The 22,579-nt window shown below is 32.9% G+C and overlaps 1 protein-coding gene and 1 long non-coding RNA gene across 2 annotated transcripts in view; both read left to right on the forward strand.

Moving 5' to 3' along the window:
* LOC127988164 (SLAM family member 5) overlaps positions 1–22,579 on the forward strand; it is a 283,545-nt gene that overhangs the window by 63,590 nt on the left and 197,376 nt on the right. The gene's annotated exons all lie outside the window — the stretch shown is intronic.
* On the forward strand, positions 9,289–11,941 carry LOC127988193 (uncharacterized). Its single transcript, XR_008161569.1, has 2 exons — positions 9,289–10,135; positions 10,883–11,941. It is a non-coding gene; the product is annotated as an uncharacterized LOC127988193 (long non-coding RNA).

Consider the following 22,579-nt stretch of genomic DNA (forward strand, 5'->3'; position numbering starts at 1 on the left):
TAATGATTATTTCTACTTAATTAAAATGTGTTAAATTTAATTAATAATATTGCTTGTAAATTTTTGACACAATTTTACTGAATAAATATAGGGAAACACTTTTTACAGTGTAGTGTTTTTTGTTTGTTTGTTTTTTGTCCAATGAAATCAATATTTTTTTGTAAATTTTACTTAATTTTTTCATGTTATTCTACTCATTTTTAATGATTATTTCTACTTAATTAAAATGTGTTAAATTTAATTAATAATATTGCTTGTAAATTTTTGACACAATTTTACTGAATAAATACAGTAAAACACTTTTTACAGTGTGCGCAATATCGCGTTCATAATCGCAGATAAATAGCATTCGGTTTTGAACGCGATATTGCATAGCTTGTCAGCGATCTACGGCTCTGTATATTAAGTGTGGCTCCATTTGAAAGCAGCTGATGGACATTTACTGCTCATCACAGAACCGGCTTTACTGAGGAGAGAAGCATTACAATCGCATGCGATTAATCGTGCAGCCCTACTGGGTACTATTGTAGTACAAAACTCATCCATGGCTCCCAGCATGCACTGCAGCATTTTCTTTCTTTTTTTATGGTCACCATTGTTGAGGTTCATTTTGAATAAAAACATTTTAGCATGTATGTATAACTTTAAATCTTTTCTGGGCTCTTGAATTACAACAAATGTGTTTTAGAAACACACGGTTATAACAGCCAGAGAAAAGACTAAGACAGAAGTCAAGGGTCAAGAGCCCAACTAAAGCAAACACTGATCTCTAACATGGTTACTTCAAATGAAACAATAAATCAACATCTAAACCTTAGTTCATTCTCAATAAGATCTTCTGTAGACGTCTGACAGAAATAAAGTCAGTCTGGTTATTAATAAGTGGAGCTGGTGATGCTGTTTGTGGGTTGTTTAATCAGATCTTGAGAGATTTCATGTATTTTATTTCAGTTGATTTCATCTAAGTCTGTGTCTGAAGTCAGTTGTAGTAGTTCTTGTGTTTCTCTTTTCTTCAGTGATTCTGTTTGTTAACAGCAGCTGTTCATCACTAAAGTTCAATTATCGCTCAGTTAATCACTTAATTACTTAATTGCAATGTACATCTTTCAGTGAACTCAACTGAATTAAGTATAGTACTCACCACTATTAGTTTTTAAACTTAAACGGTTTAAGGCAATCGGTTGCCTCAAACGGTTTGAGTTAACATAACTTGTCAGGTTTTTAAAGATATCTGTTTACTCAAACGGTTTGAGTTAAGTTACTTGTCGGGTTTTACAGTCACCTGTGTCTCACCCTTATATATTTATAAAAGCACCGGCAAATCAGATACTTTTGTCCCATAACTGCCCACACGTTCTTTATCATACTATAATAAAAGATAACAAACACACCCACAAAAAAACGTATAAAATAAAAATAAATAAACTGCAAATGAGAGATATTACAACACTGTAAAACCGAACAGTGAAATTAATCAAATTAAATTAGTTAATTGCACTCAAATAATAACGAAAGTTCATTGGACTTAATTTAAATAAGTTCTGTTAACTCAAAAATTTGTTGTAGTGAGGTGAACTTAAAATGATTGTGTTTTCTGGTTCCCAGCATGCTTTGCTTCAGAAAACAAGGAAAATAAATTTAGAAATTAAGTGTTACACTGTAAGAAATTGTGCCGTTAAATAACAGTAATTTACTGGCAGCAGGGGTGCCAGTAAAGTACTGTTAATTTACAGCTTTCAACCATTAATTTACCACTCTTATTTGTTTTACAGTATTTTACCGTAAATTCTACCATGGAAATTAACTCCACTCCCACTGCTTCAAACAGTTCGAGTTTTTAAACTAGCATTCCTACGATGTTAGTACTATGAACTTATTTCATTTGAGTCCACTGAGAAGGAATATTTCTTACACTTAATGTGCAGTAATAAAGTAACTAAATACATGACTTTTACTCAAATCACTGCAGCTCATTGTCAGCTGTATTACACATGTATGTGCTGAAATACTTAACACAGAGATCATCACTGTATCAGTGACTCCACATTTACTGTCTTTACATAAAGCAGCAAAAGATCAGAATTTGTGGCTCATCATTGACTGAAGCACCGGCTCTACTCTCCAGCACAATGGTGAACAACAAAACTACATTAAACTAAACGATCTCTCTTGTGCAAACACACATTAATACAGTCAAGTTCAGTATTTACTCTCATTATCAGTGTATGACTTTGCATAATTTTTTTTCTATGGATGTTCACAAATATTTTAATTAAATTAACTTTTTTTCATTTGGTAAATCTGACGTTTACATTTTACAGTATATTACTGTTTTTCCTTGACTTAACGGCAAAAAACTAGAAAAACAGTTTTTTTCCCTGACAACCATTAATTTACGACAAGAAACAGTAGAAAAACAGTTATTTACTGGCAGCAGGGGTGCCAGTAAATAACTGTTTTTTTACAGTTTGTTTCCTGTAAATTAATTACAGTTTATTACTGTTAAATTATGTTTCATTCTGTTTTTTCTTCATCTTAAATCTTTAACCCTTTAAACCCCACAAGAAAATCCTCAGTTTTAAATGAACACTTATAATGTGTGCACACTACAGAGTGTTAGAGTAACACTGATTCAGTGAAGTTAATGAGATAATTCGGTGATTAATTGATGATTGAGCATTAGTGATAAACACCTGCAGAATCACTGAAGCAAAGAGAAACACAAGAACTACAAATGACTTCAGCCACAGCCTTAAATGAAATCAACTGAATAAAAGAATACATCAAATCTCTCAAGATCTGATTAAACAACTACTAAAACAGCTTCACCAGATTCACATTACTAACCAGACTGACTTTATTTCTTTCAGATGTCTACAGAAGAACTTATGGAGAGTTAAATAGGTTTAGGTGTTTTTTTCACTACCATGATGGAGATCAGTGTTTACTTTAGTTGGGCTCTTGAACGTGACTTTTCAACAACTAAGGTTTTTTTTTTTTTTTTTTCATGCTGTAACAATGCGCCTTTGGAACCTGTTATAGCAAAACAAAAGTACACAGAAGAAAAAAAATCTGATATTGTTGTTTATAGATTGTAGTGATGGGATTTATGGCTCTTTGAGGGGATCCGGATCTTCGCGATCCGTTCCTTTCAAAGAGCCGTTCAAAAGAATGGCTCTTTTGGCTCTTTTTAAATATTTAGTCAGTTTTAAGAAGCCAGCTTGGGAGCATCTCAGTTTTTCCTGGAAATAATCACTGGGAGGTATTATGAGGTGAGATTTGTAGTCAAATAATTAAAGCTCAGATATCACACACCAATATCTGAGTTTGAATTATTCTGAAATATTGATTGTTACCTCATTTCTCATGTGTCGACTATATTCCATAGGGTTGCACAAATCCCTCTGCTTAGACAGTGACATCATTATTTTGATTTACCTTTAGTACAAAGTGTGTGTGTGTGTGTGTGTGTGTAAAACTACGTTGACTTATGTTATTCATACAATACCTACTCACAAATAAACATAAAAAACGAAGCCGGCTGCAATGAATTTCTGTTCAAAACAGCTTTTACTACAAACACTTCCACACAAGAACATTGTTATCACACAAGAACATTTTGATAGAAAACTATTTTTTTTTTTTAAAGTAGATAAAATTAGAATAAATAAAATGGAAATGTCTACATACTACATACTATTACTACTGTAAACTTTGCAAATAGGACATCAGCCCCTTCAAGTCAATGAACAATAACAAAGTGGGCTGCAATGAATGTCTGTGGAAAACAGCTTTTAGTGAAAAATTTCTATACAAGTACAGTATCACAAAAGAACATTTTTAATGATTTTAAAATAAGTTTTAAATGAACACAAAATGCAATGTAAATGCATGCACAACTAATAACTAATATCATCACGCTATAAAGGGTTGGCCTGCACTGGGTGCGCCCCTCCCCCTATAACTGTTCTGTCTCCTGGCGGAGCTCATTTGTATGAACACGCATAGGAAAAAAGAACGATAGAAAGAACGGCTCCTCTCCAGTCGCGACTCGGCTCCCATCGTTCATGTTTATGAGCCGTTCAAAAGAATCGGTTCGTTCGCGAACGTCACAACTCTAATAGATTGACAAGAACAAATACTATTATTTCTGATCTAATCCTGTATCTCTTCTCTTATTGAATATTGATACTACAGCATAAGAAGGAACACTGCTGAGCCATAAGTTATGAAAGACTGTTAAGAAAATTTCACTCATAATAAAAAAAAAAAAAAAACTTTTGAAAAAAACCCATGCATGCTGGGAGTCATGGATGAGTTTTATCCTGTGCTGGTACCCAGCATGCATTGCATCATGAACCTTTTGATTGTCACCATTGTTGAGATTCATATGCTGATTGTTGATTTCTCTCTTTGAGTGTTGTGGGGACTGCTGCCCGAAATATGTTTTTTTTTTTTTTTACTAGAACTGTTGTTAAATTCATATGTTCTGATTATCACATTACTGTTCAATCTTACATTATTGAAGAAACTAAAATTTGTTTTGTCATTCACTCAAAAATTTCAACACCAAATTAATATTTGATTACTATAATAACACTTTAAGTCAGTCTAGTAGATCATGCCTGACAGAAACAGCCATAATCACTTGACTATCAAAATTAATACTGCTGTAACAGATGCATCATAAAGATACAAATACAGCAATGAAACAAAAGTTAAAGTACAAAAGTCAAGGGTCAGGAGCCCAACTAAAGCAAACAATGATCTCCACAATGGTGACGCTAAACGAAACAGTAACATTATCATCTAAATCTCTTTAATTCTCAATAAGATCTTTCGATCTCTGATCTCTGATCTGATAGAAATAAAGTCAGTCTGGTTAGTAATGTGAGAAGTTGGTAAATCTTCAGTTGATTTCATGTGTTTGTCTTGTTATGTTTTTTTTTTTCTTCAGTGATTCTACTCATTAACAGCAGCTGTTGATCATTGTCTGAATTCACTCATTAGTGTTCATTCTCTCTGTCAGGTGGACTATATTAGTAAACTCATGTAGGGAATAGTGAATGAGGGTGTAGGGTGTGATTTGAAACACAGCCGCTGAGTGTCGACTTTGAACGTTATTAATTTACGATATATACACTGTTAAAAATCGCTGTAAAAAACGGCAAAATTTCGACAGTAATATACTGTTTTTCATTAAAACAGTGCATTCTGGGTAATATTCATCATTTTCGAGAAGGTAGCCTGCTGCTATATATCGTAAATTAACAACGTTCAAAGTCGACACTCAGCGGCTGTGTTTCAAATCACACCCTACACCCTCATTCACTATTCCCTACATGAGTTTACTAATATAGTTCACCTGATAGAGAGAATGAAAACTAATGAGTGAATTCAGACAATGATCAACAGCTGGTGTTAACAAGCATAATCACTGAAGAAAAGAGAAACAAGACACACACAAGAACTACAACTGACTTCAGCCACAGCTTTAGATGAAATCAACTGAAGATTTACCAACTTCACTCATTACTAACCAGACTGACTTTATTTCTATCAGATCAGAGATCAGCGATCGAAAGATCTTATTGAGAATTAAAGAGATTTAGATGATAATGTTACTGTTTCGTTTAGCGTCACCATTGTGGAGATCAGTGTTTGCTTTAGTTGGGCTCCTGACCCTTGACTTTTGTACTTTAACTTTTGTTTCATTGCTGTATTTGTATCTTTATGATGCATCTGTTACAGCAGTATTAATTTTGATAGTCTAGTGATTATGGCTGTTTCTGTCAGGCATGAGCTACTGGACTGACTTAAAGTGTTATTATATTTTTGAGTGAATGACAAAACAAATTTTAGTTTCTTCAATAATGTAAGATTAAACAGTAATGTGATAATCAGAACATATGGATTTAACAACAGTTTTAGTCAAAAAAAAAAAAAAAAAAACATATTTCGGGAAGTAGTCCCCACAACACTCAAAGAGAGAAATCAACAATCAGCATATGAATCTCAACAATGGTGACAATCAAAAGGTTCATGATGCAATGCATGCTGGGTACCAGCGAAGGATAAAACTCATCCATGACTCCCAGCATGCATTGCGGCATGAATAAATTATGCCCCTGAATTGTTCACTTATTTTCTTGAATTATTATGTGCTTATAATTTGGCATTTGTTTTAAGTTTTAGTAGCATGTTTTGTGATGTTCAGAACTGATCTGTTTATTTATTTTGTGGATTGTCACCATTGTTGTGATTCATACGCTGATTCTTGATGTTTCTGTCTAAATTTCAGCAAAGATTTTTTTTTTTATTATGAGTGACATTTTCTTAACAGTCTTTTATAACTTATGGCTCAGCAGTGTTCCTTCTCATGCTGTAGTATCAATATTCAATAAGAGAAGAGACACGGGATTAGATCAGAATTAATATTATTTGTTCTTGTCAATCTATAAACAACAATACCAGAATTTTTCTTCGGTGGACTTTTGTTTTTGCTATAACAGGTTCCAAAGGCACATTGTTACAACATGTGTAAAAAAAAAAAAGAAAAGCTTAGTTGTTGAATGTCACGTTCAAGAGCCCAACTAAAGTAAACACTGATCTCCATCATGGTAGTGAAAAAACACCTAAACCTATTTAACTCTGAATAAGTTCTTCTGTAGACATCTGACAGAAATAAAGTCAGTCTGGTTAGTAATGTGAATCTGGTGAAGCTGTTTTAGTAGTTGTTTAATCAGATCTTGAGAGATTTTATGTATTCTTTTATTCATTTGATTTCATCTAAGGCTGTGGCTGAAGTCATTTGTAGATCTTGTGTTTCTCTTTCCTTCAGTGATTCTGCAGGTGTTTATCACTAATGCTCAATCATCAATTAATCACCGAATCATCTCATTAACTTCACTGATTCAGTGTTACTCTAACACTCTGTAGTGTGCACACATTATAAGTGTTCATTTAAAACTGAGGATTTTCTTGTGGGGTTTAAAGGGTTAAAGATTTAAGATGAAGAAAAAACAGCATGAAACATCATTTAACAGTAATAAACTGTAATTAATTTACAGGAAACAAACTGTAGAAAAACAGTTATTTACTGGCACCCCTGCTGCCAGTAAATAACTGTTTTTCTAATGTTTCTTGCCGTGAATTAATGGTTGTCAGGAAAAAAAACTGTTTTTCTACAGTTTTTTTGCCGTTAAGTCAAGGAAAAACAGTAATATACTGTAAAATGTAAACGTCAGATTTACCAAATGAAAAAAAGTTAATTTAATTAAAATATTTGTGAACATCCATAGAAAAAAAATATGCAAAGTCATACACTGATAATGAGAGTAAATACTGAACTTGACTGTATTAATGTGTGTTTGCACAAGAGAGATCTGTTAGTTTAATGTAGTTTTGTTGTTCACCATTGTGCTGGAGAGTAGAGCCTGTGCTTCAGTCAATGATGAGCCACAATTTCTGATCTTTTGCTGCTTTATGTAAAGACAGTAAATGTGGAGTCGCTGATACAGTGGTGATCTCTGTGTTAAGTATTTCAGTGATTTGAGTAAAAGTCATGTATTTAGTTACTTTATTACTGCACATTAAGTGTTTGCATCTTTATATTAAGAAATATTCGTTCTCAGTGAAATCAAATGAAATAAGTTCATAGTACTAACATCGTAGGAATGCTAGCTTTTAAACTCGAACTGTTTGAAGCAGTGGGAGTGGAGTTAATTTCCATGGTAGAATTTACAGTGAAATACTGTAAAACAAATAAGAGTGGTAAATTAATGGTTGAAAGCTGTAAATTAACAGTACTTTACTGGCACCCCTGCTGCCAGTAAATTACTGTTATTTAACGGCACAATTTCTTACAGTGTAACAGCAGGCTACCTTCTCGAAAATGATGAATATTACCCAGAATGCACTGTTTTAATGAAAAACAGTATTTTACTGTCGAAATTTTGCCGTTTTTTTACAGCGATTTTTAACAGTGTATTTTGTGTGTTTTTACACAAGATTAACATAGAGGGACATAAGTTAATACATAAATGTTGTGTACTATTACATTTTACAAAAGTTTATGTTATGTTGGATTTGTAGTGTTACCGTTGTGGTGAAGAGTAGAGCCTGTGGTTAGACTGAGGATGGACAGCAAAAGCCTTATTTTGAGTGTATTTTCTACATTATAGGAGTTGAAAAATAGATAAAATTATGAGTGAATTACTCCCTAATTATAAGTTCAGAAATATAATTATTTAAGATAACTCTGAGATAATTTAAGGCAACTGGAATTAATTTTTTTGGTAACACTTTATTTTGATAGTCCACTTTAGACATTCTACTAGCAGTAAGTAACTTTGCAACTACATGTCAACTAGCAGTTAGTAGAGTCTTAGCAGACTGTCTGCTTAATATCTTCTAACACTTTCTTTGTCAACTAACTGTCAACTTATACTAAGCCTAAACCTACCCCTAACACTAACCCTAAACCTACCCTGACAGTCTACTCTGAGAGTTAGTAGACATGTAGTTCCAAATTTCTGAGATTTAGTTGATATGTAGTTGACATGTAGCTACAAAGTTACTTATAGTCAGTAGAATGTCTAAAGTGGACTATCGAAATAAAGTGTAACCAATTTTTTAAGTTTATTTAAATGTAAAACATTTAAAAACATCACTTAAATGTTTTTGTGTAATCTGTTACAAAATATTTTTTTGAGTTCTGTGAACTTATCAGGGTTTACAGTGAACAACTAAAGTCACAACTGTTTTATTTATATAAATTAAGAAATAAGATTCATATATTTATGAATAAGATATGAAGACAAAACAGAAACAAACTGAGAAAAATACATATAGCGTGCAACATCTCAGATAAGTGTTAAAACACTTCTAACAGTCACTAAGCTAAAGTTCAGTCTGTTTTCCTAAAATGTGCATGAACTCTAACAGACAGAGCTGTCACTGCTGTCTTGTATAAGGAAACAGAGTCTAAAACTGCTTATACAGTTTTACAGGATAGTATTAAAACAATCTACAAAATCTGAATTAAACACCCCATGTATAACACTGACAGGAAAGGACCCTGGAAATGTGTATGCAATCATCATAATTTTATAAAACAAGTTTCTTTTTGAGCTTAGGATGCTGAAGACTACCATACGAAACATTAGATATACTAGCAGACATCTCAATCTGAATCTGAAGAATCAAGCTCATTAACTGTGTTAAACTCTTTCATCATCTCCTGGGCATTTGTCTCTTTGTATCTCTTTGTGTCTTTTTTCAGGTAGTCAAACAGGAGGATGAGGCGATGTACGCACGTGTCGCAGGAAAAGCTGTTTAAACTCTTTAATGATACGGTGATTACAGTGATTTTACACAAATGCTAGTAAGATGGATATAGCAACAAAGCTGTTAAACATGCAAAAGTGTGGTTTGGTTTATATGATGTTTCAGAGAAGTGCTTTCCACAAAAAAACTGCTTTTTTTAAGTGCATGTAAACAGGGTCACTATTAATAAATATATTAATAGTGACATTATAATAAAAATATTATATAGGACCCTTACTGCTCTGTTAAAAAACAATTAGGTTTGTCTTCCTTTAAAGAGATAGTTCACCCAAAAACAAATGTTTGCTGTTAATTTATTCACCCTGATATCATTCAAGATGAAGGTGACACTTTTTTCCTTCAGTAGAATGGTAAAGAAGATTTTAAGCTGATACTGTTGTCTTTGGTCATTCATGTAATGCAAGTCAGCAGCTACCAGCAATTGCAAGTCTAAAAAAACAATCATATGCAGGTTAGACAAAAGAAATAACCAATATTGAGAGGTCTTATGAAGTGAAACGATCGGTGTGTGTAAAAAACGGAACATTTTACAATATTATTACCTCAACTTGAAACAAACAGTCCCGAGTGACGTCCGGTTCGTGACTGAATCATTCTTTTGAACTGTTTTTTAAAATTGAACTGAATCATGAACCAGTTCACCAAATCAGACTGAACCATCTGTAACCTAATTAAAGTTTTTATACTTTCGTATGGTTTCTGTAACAATGTGAGCTGATGAAGACTAATTTATTCACCTGCTTAAGACATCATCATATTGGGTTTTAATAATATAATTGCATGTATGGTGCGTCAATGCACATATCTGTCAAGTATCCCGTTTTGGCCGGGAAAGTCACGTATTTTACCCTTCTTTCCCGCCGTCCTCCCGTATTAGTATTTTCCCGTAAATCTCCCGTATTTTTATTTATTTTTTTTTTTTTTTACCTGCGTTATTAATAAAATAATAATAATAAAAACATTCCCAATCTGAGCTCTGTCACTAGTCTCGCGATAACTCCCACCTGTAGTAGCCTGTCGCCAGGGGTGTGTGAGGTCAGATGACATGAGTTATAACGTGGGAAAAACAACAACAACAAAAGAAAAAACAGAGACGGATAATGGATGCTACGATAGAGAGTGAAGGCACACCTGCCAAAAAACCAAAACCCATGTGTAAATACCGTGATAAATGGGACAGCGAATTTACTTTCTTAAAGAATGTCTGCAACAAATTGGTACAACAACTCACTAAAGAGTAAAAGAAAAGTTGTGAAATGAAAAGAAAAACTGTAAAAGAAAAGCAATATGAAATGAAAAGAATGTGTGGAATTAAAATAAAATGTAAATGTAAAAACAAGCAATGTTAAATTAACAGAAAATATGCAAATAAGCCTTTAAATAAATGCTCTTCATATATACCCTTTTTTGTTTTCATTTGGGCTATAACACCTGTCTTAAAATGTAAGGGATACTGGAGCTTTGTTGGGGTGGTGGGACTGCTCGCAATGGGCGCTGGAAAATTTCCCTTATTTTCAAATCCAAAACTTGACAGGTATGTCAATGCATGATTATGTAAAGAAACTATAGTGAACCAGTTTATTGAAATGAACCGTCAGAAAGAACCAGTTTGCAGAAAAAGAATCAGATTTCCCCATTTACCTCAATTTCTGCAAATAATTTAAACACAATAATTTAATTCTTGCACAAACTGATCGTTTCACTTCATAAGACCTCAAAATATCGTCAGGAGTCAAAGGTATTAATTTTGTGCTCCTTTTATGAATCAACAAGGAGCACATTTTCAGCTAAAATCTTTTGCTGTTCTGCTGAAGAAAAAAAGTCACCTCTCTTGGATGGACTGAGGATGAGTAAATTAACAGCAAATGTCATTTTTGAGTGAACTGTTCCTTTAAGTGCATGTAAGCTCTGAACAGCAATATTACCACTTTATTCAAATGTTTTTATTTGTGTTGTATGCAATTTAGATTTCTGTTAATGTCATTTAGATCATTTTTAATGATATGCTTATTGTGATCCTACATGTTAATGTGTGTTTCAATTAAACTAGAGGTCAAAGGGTAAAACATAATCACACAGAGAGAAAGTATTAGAAATAGATAAAAAATAACTCATCTACATGTGTATAGACATTTATCTTACATGGACATGTATTGTACAAAGCCACTTCATTTGTTCCAGCAGCTTATTTTCTCAATTCTCTCAGTGCATTCATATCAAAAGTCATATTTAAAAAGCAGACAGCCATTCTGAGAGTCAAATTAAAACCACTGAGAAAATTTTAGCAAAAAAAATCAATTTTTTATATTAGCAGTAAACTTACGATATCGCTATCTTTTTATAGTAACAAAAACACAGTCATTTCACAGAAGGCCTCGTTTAATATCTGGAAAGAGATGTGGTTTTATTTGTTTAGCTAGACAGCATGTGCATGAAAATGTGTCTATACCAGACGTCTGTGTTTAATGTATGTTAGAGTGCACATGTCTTGAGGTGTCAATAGTTTTGGTTAATAGCATGTGCATCCACAATTTGCATTCCTCTTTATGTGAAACCGTTTTACTGCAAAATAAAGTACATATATGAATGCTAATGTTTGACAAAAAAAGATTATTATAAGTGAAATAATATAAAATATTATATGTGTATGTGAAATATAAGATATATGCATGTGTCTATAGCTGATTTCTATCAGTCGTTAATTTGCATACTAATGCAGTGGTCCTGCAGATAAGACGTGTTAGTTTCAGCAGAAATTATTTCCAGCTCTAGAAGTCGTTTCTGAGAAGTTTCCACTATTCTTGATATCACACTTATCTGTTTTGTGAAGAATGTGTCATGATCGTCTGTCACCATCGAGGACAAATAAAGTCATTTGTTTTAAGAATAAATGCAATGCAGTGATAATTAAAATGCGTAATTTAATACAAGTTGTAGTATTTATGCTTCATGCTACAAACTGCAGAAGTGATTATTATGCTTAGAGATAAGTGTGTGTGTATATATTATTTTATATTATATGTGCACACGCGTATGTGTGTGTGTGTGTGTGTGTGTGTGTGTGTGTGTGTTGGTTGTTTGTGTGTGGTTCTTTTTACAATTACATCTTTGGCTTTTTCATTAGGGATAAAATAAAATAAAACAGCGTTTATAAAAAAAAATAAAAATAAATAATAATAATATTGCTGTGCAAATTAGTGCAAACATGATTATCAATGTCTTTTTGTTCATAAAATGTATCAGGGTAATTCCTAAAAAAGGTCAAAGAAATTTGTTTGATATTATCCATGCACCTATTTTATTAGTAAGTATAAAGAAGGGTATTTGCCATTATGTGTTTTTTCTAAAGAGCAGTCAATCTTACACTTTCTTTTGGACTACTGTACTACTTTTACTAAATTATTTTGGACCCAAGTTTCATCGTTTATCTTTGAATTAAAATGCATTTTTTTTTTTTATGTGTGATACTGCTTTAATGGAGTTTTTTTTTTTTTTTTTTTGGTAAATACCACATGAACAAAGCAAAACACAAGCCAACTGTACCCAATGGTAGACTGTTTTCAACTGATTTAAAGATTATGGTTCTTTAATCTCAATACATAACAATTATAAATATGCCTTTGTTGCCCTTTTGTTAACAATACATTTGAAAAATAATAATAATAACAATAAATGCTAACAAAAATATAAAAAATAAATAAATAAAAAAACATGTGCCAAACTGTTAGTCTATCGCTCTCTAGTGTTCATAACTAGAATTTTCATTTCCAAGAATAAATAGATCTACTTTTAACAGATGAGAAACCAAATGCTTTAAAATAACTAAAAGCTTTAAAAATACGATTAGTCACAGATTCGTTCAATACTGACCTGTTTTGAAAGTATTCAGTTCTAAAAATTGTTTTATTTGCAGTGCAGTTTCTTTCATAAACAAGTTAAAATAAAGTTAACTTAAAGTCAACTATATTAACCTTAATGCCCTGCTTGATTATAAAGTTAACTATCTTCATTGCTGAGGATACATTTGTTGGTTTGATTTAAAAATGACTGTAAGTAAAGATTCACTTCATCGAGAGCTGCACCAAACGACTCAGCGCGTCAGAGCTAAATGATTCACTCAGACTGATTCGCGACTCGTTTTAAAGGGTTCTGATTTTGCTTGGCCAATTCCCTGAAAAGAGCCGACTCAAAAGAGTGATTCATTCTTTAATCGCTGGTTCTGAAACGAAACAGCCGACAGAGTATATCGGGTAAATGACATGATTGGTGAAATGTTAGGAAATCTAAATAATGATCTAATGTTAAGTCTAAAGCGGTGATAGAGTAGCGCATGAGCGTGAGTCCCGTTTACAACACTTGACAAATAGACAATCTCGCACGAAAATCTCACCTGAAGCGTCAAGGACACATGACTCGAGGGAATGTAAAGATTTTAGCTGTTGTCTGGGATTTGCTGTGCGGTTACTATGGTGTTCTGGTTGTTACAGTAGGTGGCTGTTTAGATGAGCTATAGTCAAAAGAGCTCAACCCAAAACCTCTTCTGTAAGTCTGGGATGTTTTCAACTAACTTACATCTGATATATTTGTAAATGAACGGCACATGCAGACTATAACAGCACATGCAGACTATAACTATTTACGTTCCTTGGAAAGGCATAATTTACCACTTTAACTAAAAGAAAAGTGCAGCAAAACGCCGTTTGAAGATGTATTGTGACGTCACGCGAACATGGCGACACGCAGCGAGCTGCACACATAAACATTCACTTTTAAACAAATACAACATCAAATGGCGTTACATCATAATAAAACCTCTAAGGAAACTTGAATCAACTGTGAAACATTAAATTACTCTCTCGCGCAGTGCTGCAGCTTTGGTTTCTGTTTCTGTTTTTCCAGCAGTTAACATCTGTCCTGTGTTTATACTGGAGCTGTGCTCTGATTGGCCGTCTCTGCTCTGGTGGGCGTGGCTACTGTGGCTGTTCTGGTTCATGACATCATATCCACAAGAGGTTAAAGTGATATATTGCAAATTTAGTTATAAATAAAATCAGCAGGGTGTTCTACATGTGGGTGCAATTATATTTGCCAACGTTATAAAAATTATATTTGAAAAAATAAACCACACTGAGAAATTTGACAAATAGAAGATTTTAATAATTTGCTTTGGTTTTGTATAATGTCAGTAAATAATACTTGTTTAAAATAAATAAATAGATTAACTAGGCTGTTTATTTGTTTATTTTTGTCCAATCGTATTCATAAATTCATAAATAGCAACTTACGTATATTTTAGGAAGCCTGTATCCAGAGGTGGAGAGTCCAGGGGTCAGAAAGTAAAAGTCCTGCCACATTTTTGCTCCACCCATGAACTCAGCAGCTGATTTCACCAGAGGAGGAAACAAGTCATTCCTTCCAAGTCACAAACTAGTCTCAACTCAAATCCCAAGTCCTCAAAGAGTTAAAGTCAATGAGATAATTAAGAGACTAATTAAATGATGATTGTGCATTGGTGATGAACACCTGCTGTTATTGTGCGTTACAGAGGATCAGATGCTGATGTTTTATTGGTTAAAATTATGCCACCATCATGGAGATCAGTGTTTGCTTCAGTTGGGCTCTTGATCTACGGCTCTGTATATTAAGTGTGGCTCCATTTGAAAGCAGCTGATGGACATTTACTGCTCATCACAGAACCATCTTTATTGAGGAGAGAAGCATTACAATCGCATGCGATTAATCGTGCAGCCCTACTGGGTACTATTGTAGTACAAAACTCATCCATGGCTCCCAGCATGCACTGCAGCATTTTCTTTCTTTTCTTATGGTCACCATTGTTGGGGCTCATTTTGAAAAAAAAACATTTTAGTATATATGTATAACTTTATATCTTTTCTGGGCTCTTGAATTACAACAAATGTGTTTTAGAAACACATGGTTATAAGAGCCAGAGAAAAGACTAAGACAGAAATCAAGGGTCAAGAGCCCAACTAAAGCAAACACTGATCTCTAACATGGTTACTTCAAATGAAACAATAAATCAACATCTAAACCTTAGTTCATTCTCAATAAGATCTTCTGTAGACGTCTGACAGAAATAAAGTCAGTCTGGTTATTAATAAGTGGAGCTGCTGATGCTGTTTGTGGGGTTGTTTAATCAGATCTTGAGAGATTTCATGTATTTTATTTCAGTTGATTTCAAGTCTGTGTCTGAAGTCAGTTGTAGTAGTTCTTGTGTTTCTCTTTTCTTCAGTGATTCTGTTTGTTAACAGCAGCTGTTCATCACTAATTCTCAATCAGCACTTAGTTAATCACTTAATTACTTAATTGCAATGTATATCTTCTTTCAGTGAACTCAACTGAATTAAGTATAGTACTCACCACTATTAGTTTTTAAACTTAAACGGTTTAAGGCAATCGGTTGCCTCAAACGGTTTGAGTTAACATAACTTGTCAGGTTTTTAAAGATATCTGTTTACTCAAACGGTTTGAGTTAAGTTACTTGTCGGGTTTTACAGTCACCTGTGTCTCACCCTTATATATTTATAAAAGCACCGGCAAATCAGATACTTTTGTCCCATAACTGCCCACACGTTCTTTATCATACTATAATAAAAGATAACAAACACACCCACAAAAAAAACTTATAAAATAAAAATAAATAAACTGCAAATGAGAGATATTACAACAACTAAAGTCACAACTGTTTTATTTATATAAATTAAGAAATAAGATTAATATATTTATGAATAAGATATGAAGACAAAACAGAAAAAAACTGAGAAAAATACATATAGCGTGCAACATCTCAGATAAGTGTTAAAACACTTCTAACAGTCACTAAGCTAAAGTTCAGTCTGTTTTCCTAAAATGTGCATGAACTCTAACAGACAGAGCTGTCACTGCTGTCTTGTATAAGGAAACAGAGTCTAAAAATGCTTATACAGTTTTACAGGATAGTATTAAAACAATCTACAAAATCTGAATTAAACACCCCATGTATAACACTGACAGGAAAGGACCCTGGAAATGTGTATGCAATCATCAGAATTTCATAAAACAAGATTATTTTTGAACTTAGGATGCTGAAGACTACCATATGAAACATTAGATATACTAGCAGACATCTCAATCTGAATCTGAAGAATCAAGCTCATTAACTGTGTTAAACTCTTTCATCATCTCCTGGGCATTTGTCTCTTTGTATCTCTTTGTGTTGTCTTTCAGGAAGTCAAACAGGAGGATGAGGCGATGTACGCACGTGTCGCAGGAAAAGCTGTTTAAACTCTTTAATGATACGGTGATTACAGTGATTTTACACAAATGCTAGTAAGATGACTATAGCAACAAAGCTGTTAAACATGCAAAAGTGTGGTTGGGTTTATATGATGTTTCAGAGAAGTGCTTTCTGCAAAAAAAAACTGCTTTTTAAGTGCATGTAAACAGGGTCACTATTAATAAATATATTAATAGTGACATTATAATAAAAATATTATATAGGACCCTTGCTGCTCTGTTAAAAAACAATTAGGTTTGTCTTCCTTTAAAGGGATAGTTCACCCAAAAACAAATGTTTGCTGTTAATTTATTCACCCTGATATCATTCAAGATGAAGGTGACACTTTTTTTCTTCAGTAGAATGGTAAAGGAGATTTTAAGCTGATACTGTTGTCTTTGGTCATTCATGTAATGCAAGTCAGCAGCTACCAGCAATTGCAAGTCTAAAAACAATCATACGCAGGTTAGACAAAAGAAATAACCAATATTGAGAGGTCTTATGATGTGAAACGATCGGTGTGTGCAAAAAACTGAACATTTTACAATATTATTACCTCAACTTGAAACAAACAGTCCCGAGTGATGTCCGGTTCGTGAGTGAATCATTCTTTTGAACTGTTTTTTTATTTTTATTGAACTGAATCATGAGTCAGTTCACCAAATCAGACTGAACCATCTGAAACCTAATGAAAGTCTTTATGGTTTCGTATGGTTTCTGTAACAATGTGAGCTTATGAAGACTAATTAATTCACTTAATATGCTTTAGACATCATCATTATTGGGTTTTAATAATATAATTGCATGTACAGTATTGTTCAAAATAATAGCAGTACAATGTGACTAACCAGAATAATCAAGGTTTTTCGTATATTTTTTTATTGCTACGTGGCAAACAAGTTACCAGTAGGTTCAGTAGATTCTCAGAAAACAAATGAGACCCAGCATTCATGATATGCACGCTCTTAAGGCTGTGCAATTGGGCAATTAGTTGAATTAGTTGAAAGGGGTGTGTTCAAAAAAATAGCAGTGTGGCATTCAATCACTGAGGTCATCAATTTTGTGAAGAAACAGGTGTGAATCAGGTGGCCCCTATTTAAGGATGAAGCCAACACTTGTTGAACATGCATTTGAAAGCTGAGGAAAATGGGTCGTTCAAGACATTGTTCAGAAGAACAGCGTACTTTGATTAAAAAGTTGATTAGAGAAGACAAAACCTATAAAGAGGTGCAAAAAATGATAGGCTGTTCAGCTAAAATGATCTCCAATGCCTTAAAATGGAGAGCAAAACCAGAGAGACGTGGAAGAAAACGGAAGACAACCATCAAAATGGATAGAAGAATAACCAGAATGGCAAAGGCTCAGCCAATGATCACCTCCAGGATGATCAAAGACAGTCTGGAGTTACCTGTAAGTACTGTGACAGTTAGAAGACGTCTGTGTGAAGCTAATCTATTTTCAAGAATCCCCCGCAAAGTCCCTCTGTTAAAAAAAAGGCATGTGCAGAAGAGGTTACAATTTGCCAAAGAACACATCAACTGGCCTAAAGAGAAATGGAGGAACATTTTGTGGACTGATGAGAGTAAAATTGTTCTTTTTGGGTCCAAGGGCCACAGGCAGTTTGTGAGACGACCCCCAAACTCTGAATTCAAGCCACAGTACACAGTGAAGACAGTGAAGCATGGAGGTGCAAGCATCATGATATGGGCATGTTTTTCCTACTATGGTGTTGGGCCTATTTATCGCATACCAGGGATCATGGATCAGTTTGCATATGTTAAAATACTTGAAGAGGTCATGTTGCCCTATGCTGAAGAGGACATGCCCTTGAAATGGTTGTTTCAACAAGACAATGACCCAAAACACACTAGTAAACGGGCAAAGTCTTGGTTCCAAACCAACAAAATTAATGTTATGGAGTGGCCAGCCCAATCTCCAGACCTTAATCCAATTGAGAACTTGTGGGGTGATATCAAAAATGCTGTTTCTGAAGCAAAACCAAGAAATATGAATGAATTGTGGAATGTTGTTAAAGAATCATGGAGTGGAATAACAGCTGAGAGGTGCCACAAGTTGGTTGACTCCATGCCACACAGATGTCAAGCAGTTTTAAAAAAACTGTGGTCATACAACTAAATATTAGTTTAGTGATTCACAGGATTGCTAGACACTGCTATTTTTTTGAACACACCCCTTTCAACTAATTGCCCAATTGCACAGCCTTAAGAGCGTGCATATCATGAATGCTGGGTCTTGTTTGTTTTCTGACAATCTACTGAACCTACTGGTAACTTGTTTGCCACGTAGCAATAAAAAATATACTAAAAACCTTGATTATTCTGGTTAGTCACATTGTACTGCTATTATTTTGAACAATACTGTATGTTGCGTCAATGCATGATTATGTAAAGAAACTATAGTGAACCAGTTTATTGAAATGAACCGTCAGAAAGAACCAGTTTGCAGAAAAAGAATCAGATTTCCCCATTTACCTCAATTTCTGCAAATAATTTAAACACAATAATTTAATTTTTGCACAAACTGATCGTTTCACTTCATAAGACCTCAAAATATCGTCAGGAGTCAAAGGTATTAATTTTGTGCTCCTTTTATGAATCAACAAGGAGCACATTTTCAGCTAAAATCTTTTGCTGTTCTGCTGAAGAAAAAAAGTCACCTCTCTTGGATGGACTGAGGATGAGTAAATTAACAGCAAATGTCATTTTTGAGTGAACTGTTCCTTTAAGTGCATGTAAGCTCTGAACAGCAATATTACCACTTTATTCAAACGTTTTTATTTGTGTTGTATGCAATTTAGATTTCTGTTAATGTCATTTAGATCATTTTTAATGATATGCTTATTGTGATCCTACATGTTAATGTGTGTTTCAATTAAACTAGAGGTCAAAGGGTAAAACCTAATCACACAGAGAGAAAGTATTAGAAATAGATAAAAAATAACTCATCTACATGTATATAGACATTTATCTTACATGGACATGTATTGTACAAAGTCACTTCATTTGTTCCAGCAGCTTATTTTCTCAATTCTCTCAGTGCATTCATATCAAAAGTCATATTTAAAAAGCAGACAGCCATTCTGAGAGTCAAATTAAAACCACGGAGAAAATTTTTGCAAAAAATCTATTTTTTATATTAGCAGTAAACTTACGATATCGCTGTCTTTTTATAGTAATGAAAACACAGTCATTTCACAGAAGGCCTCGTTTAATATCTGGAAAGAGATGTGTTTTTTTTTTGTTTTTTTTGGCAGACATCATGTGCATGAAAATGTGTCTATACCAGACGTCTGTGTTTAATGTATGTTAGAGTGCACATGTCTTGAAGTGTCAATAGTTTCAGTTAATAGCATGTGCATCCACAATTTGCATTCCTCTTTATGTGAAACCGTTTTACTGCAAAATAAAGTACATATATGAATGCTAATGTTTGACAAAAAAGATTATTGTTTGAAAGTGAAATAATATAAAATATTATATGTGTATGTGAAATATAAGATATATGCATGTGTCTATAGCTGATTTCTATCAGTCGTTAATTTGCATACTAATGCAGTGGTCCTGCAGATAAGACGTGTTAGTTTCAGCAGAAATTATTTCCAGCTCTAGAAGTCGTTTCTGAGAAGTTTCCACTATTCTTGATATCACACTTAATCTGTTTTGTGAAGAATGTGTCATGATCGTCTGTCACCATCGAGGACAAAGAAAGTCATTTGTTTTAAGAATAAATGCACTGCAGTGAAAATTTTAATGCGTAATTTAAAAAAAGTAAAAGTTGTAGTATTTATGCTGCATGCTACAAACTGCAGAAGTGATTATTATGCTTAGAGATAAGTGTGTGTATATATTTTTTATATATTATATGTGTGTGTGTGTCTATATATATATATATATATATATATATATATATATATATATATATATATATATATATATATATATATATTTACAATTACATATTTGGCTTTTTCATCAGGGATAAAATAAAATAAAACAGCTTTTATATTAGAAAAAAAAAAACCTAATGCTGTGCAAATTAGTGCAAACATGATTATCAATTTATTTTTGTTCATAATATGTGTCAGGGTAATTCCTAATAAAGTCAAAGAAATTTGTTTTCAAATAATTAGATATTATCCATGCACCTATTTCACTAGTAAGTATAAAGAAGGGTATTTACCATTATGTGTTTTTTTCTAAAGAGCAGTCAATCTTACACTTTCTTTTGGACTACTGTAGTACTTTTACAAAATTATTTTGGACCCAAGTTTCATCGTTTATCTTTGAATTAAAATACAAGTTAGTTTTTATGGGATGTGAAACTGCTTTAATGGAGTTTTTTTTTATTTTATTTTTTATATTTGGTAAATATACCACATAAACGAAGCAAAACACAAGCCAACTGTACCCAATGGTAGACTGTTTTCAACTGATTTAAAGATTATGGTTCTTTAATCTCAATACATAACAATTATAAAGATCTTTGTTGCCCTATTGTTAACACTAAATTTGAGTAATAATAATAATAACAATAAATGCTAACAAAAAATATTAATAAAAAAAAAACGTGCCCAAACTGTTAGTCTATCGCTGTCTAGTGTTCATAACTAGAATTTTCATCTCCAAGAATAAATAGATCTACTTTTAACAGATGAGAAACCAAATACTTTAAAATAACTAAAATCTTTAAAAATACGATTAGTCACAGATTCGTTCAATACAGACGTGTTTTTAAAGTATTCAGGTCTAAAAATGGTTTTATTTGCAGTGCACACTGTAAAAAACAACCTATAGAATCTACTCAATAAAATTGAGGTAACAATTTGCACTCACTTCGTTTGGGTAGATTCTATCTTATATATTTGAGTAAAGTATACTTAAATTTAACAGCTATGGCAGACTAAAAGAGATTAGGTAAGGTCTACCTAATATTTCTCATTACATCAAATAAATAATTACTTATAAAAATTTAGTAATATTAACCCTATTGTAAGTGAGCAACAGTGCATCTACTAAATTATTATTAATAATGATTAGCCAATAGGAAAAATTACATATTACTTATTCAGGGAAGGTAGAATTTATATAAAAATGGTCAGACGCAGGAGAATGCATCAATTGCTTATTTTATTGATCAAATAACATTTTGTATTTTTAAACATTTAAAACTATATTACATAATTACATAAAGATATTACACATTACATATTACATATATTACACATTACATAAAGTACAATTTAGCCCCTTACAATAAATTTCAAGTGAAATACAAAATCATAATGTGACAAAGCTTTTTGAATATATTACATTCAAAAATAAGATGAAAAAACATACATTAGAGGCAAAACTCCTAAATACTGTTTCTTCACGTAACCATTTCAAACTATATGCGTTTAGATTTAATGTGTGGCTACAATACTTGCAACTCTAGAAAATAAAAGAAATGATCTCATTTACCTCAAAAGACTAGCATTCTACATCGATACAAACATTTAAACTTCATTTAAAACTAATTAAGTGCAAAAAATGCTCTTACATTCAATTTTAAGTGACATACAACTTCATATTACATAAAACTCATTACATTTAACTTTTTGAACAATTACTATTTAAAAGTAAAACAATACATTTTAAGTTACATTAAACTTCAAATATAACTCACATTACATATAACGTGCTACTTCTTGAACATTTACCATTTGCAAATAAAACAGTTTACATTGAGGCTGAACTTACAGTACAAACAGCTCATTCCAATAGTTTACACTTGAGGCTTTGGACCTTCAGCAGTTTTGCTCCGTCAAGTTTCAAAAAAAGTTTCTGGAAGACTTCAAAGGTGTACTTTATTTTTTTTGGATATTCAAGGTTGAGGGCATATATCAATCCCATCAACAGTATGCACGCTGTGGTTCTGTTTCCACAACCATTCAGC

Source organism: Carassius gibelio, chromosome B22 (assembly GCF_023724105.1).
Source record: "Carassius gibelio isolate Cgi1373 ecotype wild population from Czech Republic chromosome B22, carGib1.2-hapl.c, whole genome shotgun sequence".
In the NCBI taxonomy this organism is placed as follows: domain Eukaryota; kingdom Metazoa; phylum Chordata; class Actinopteri; order Cypriniformes; family Cyprinidae; genus Carassius; species Carassius gibelio.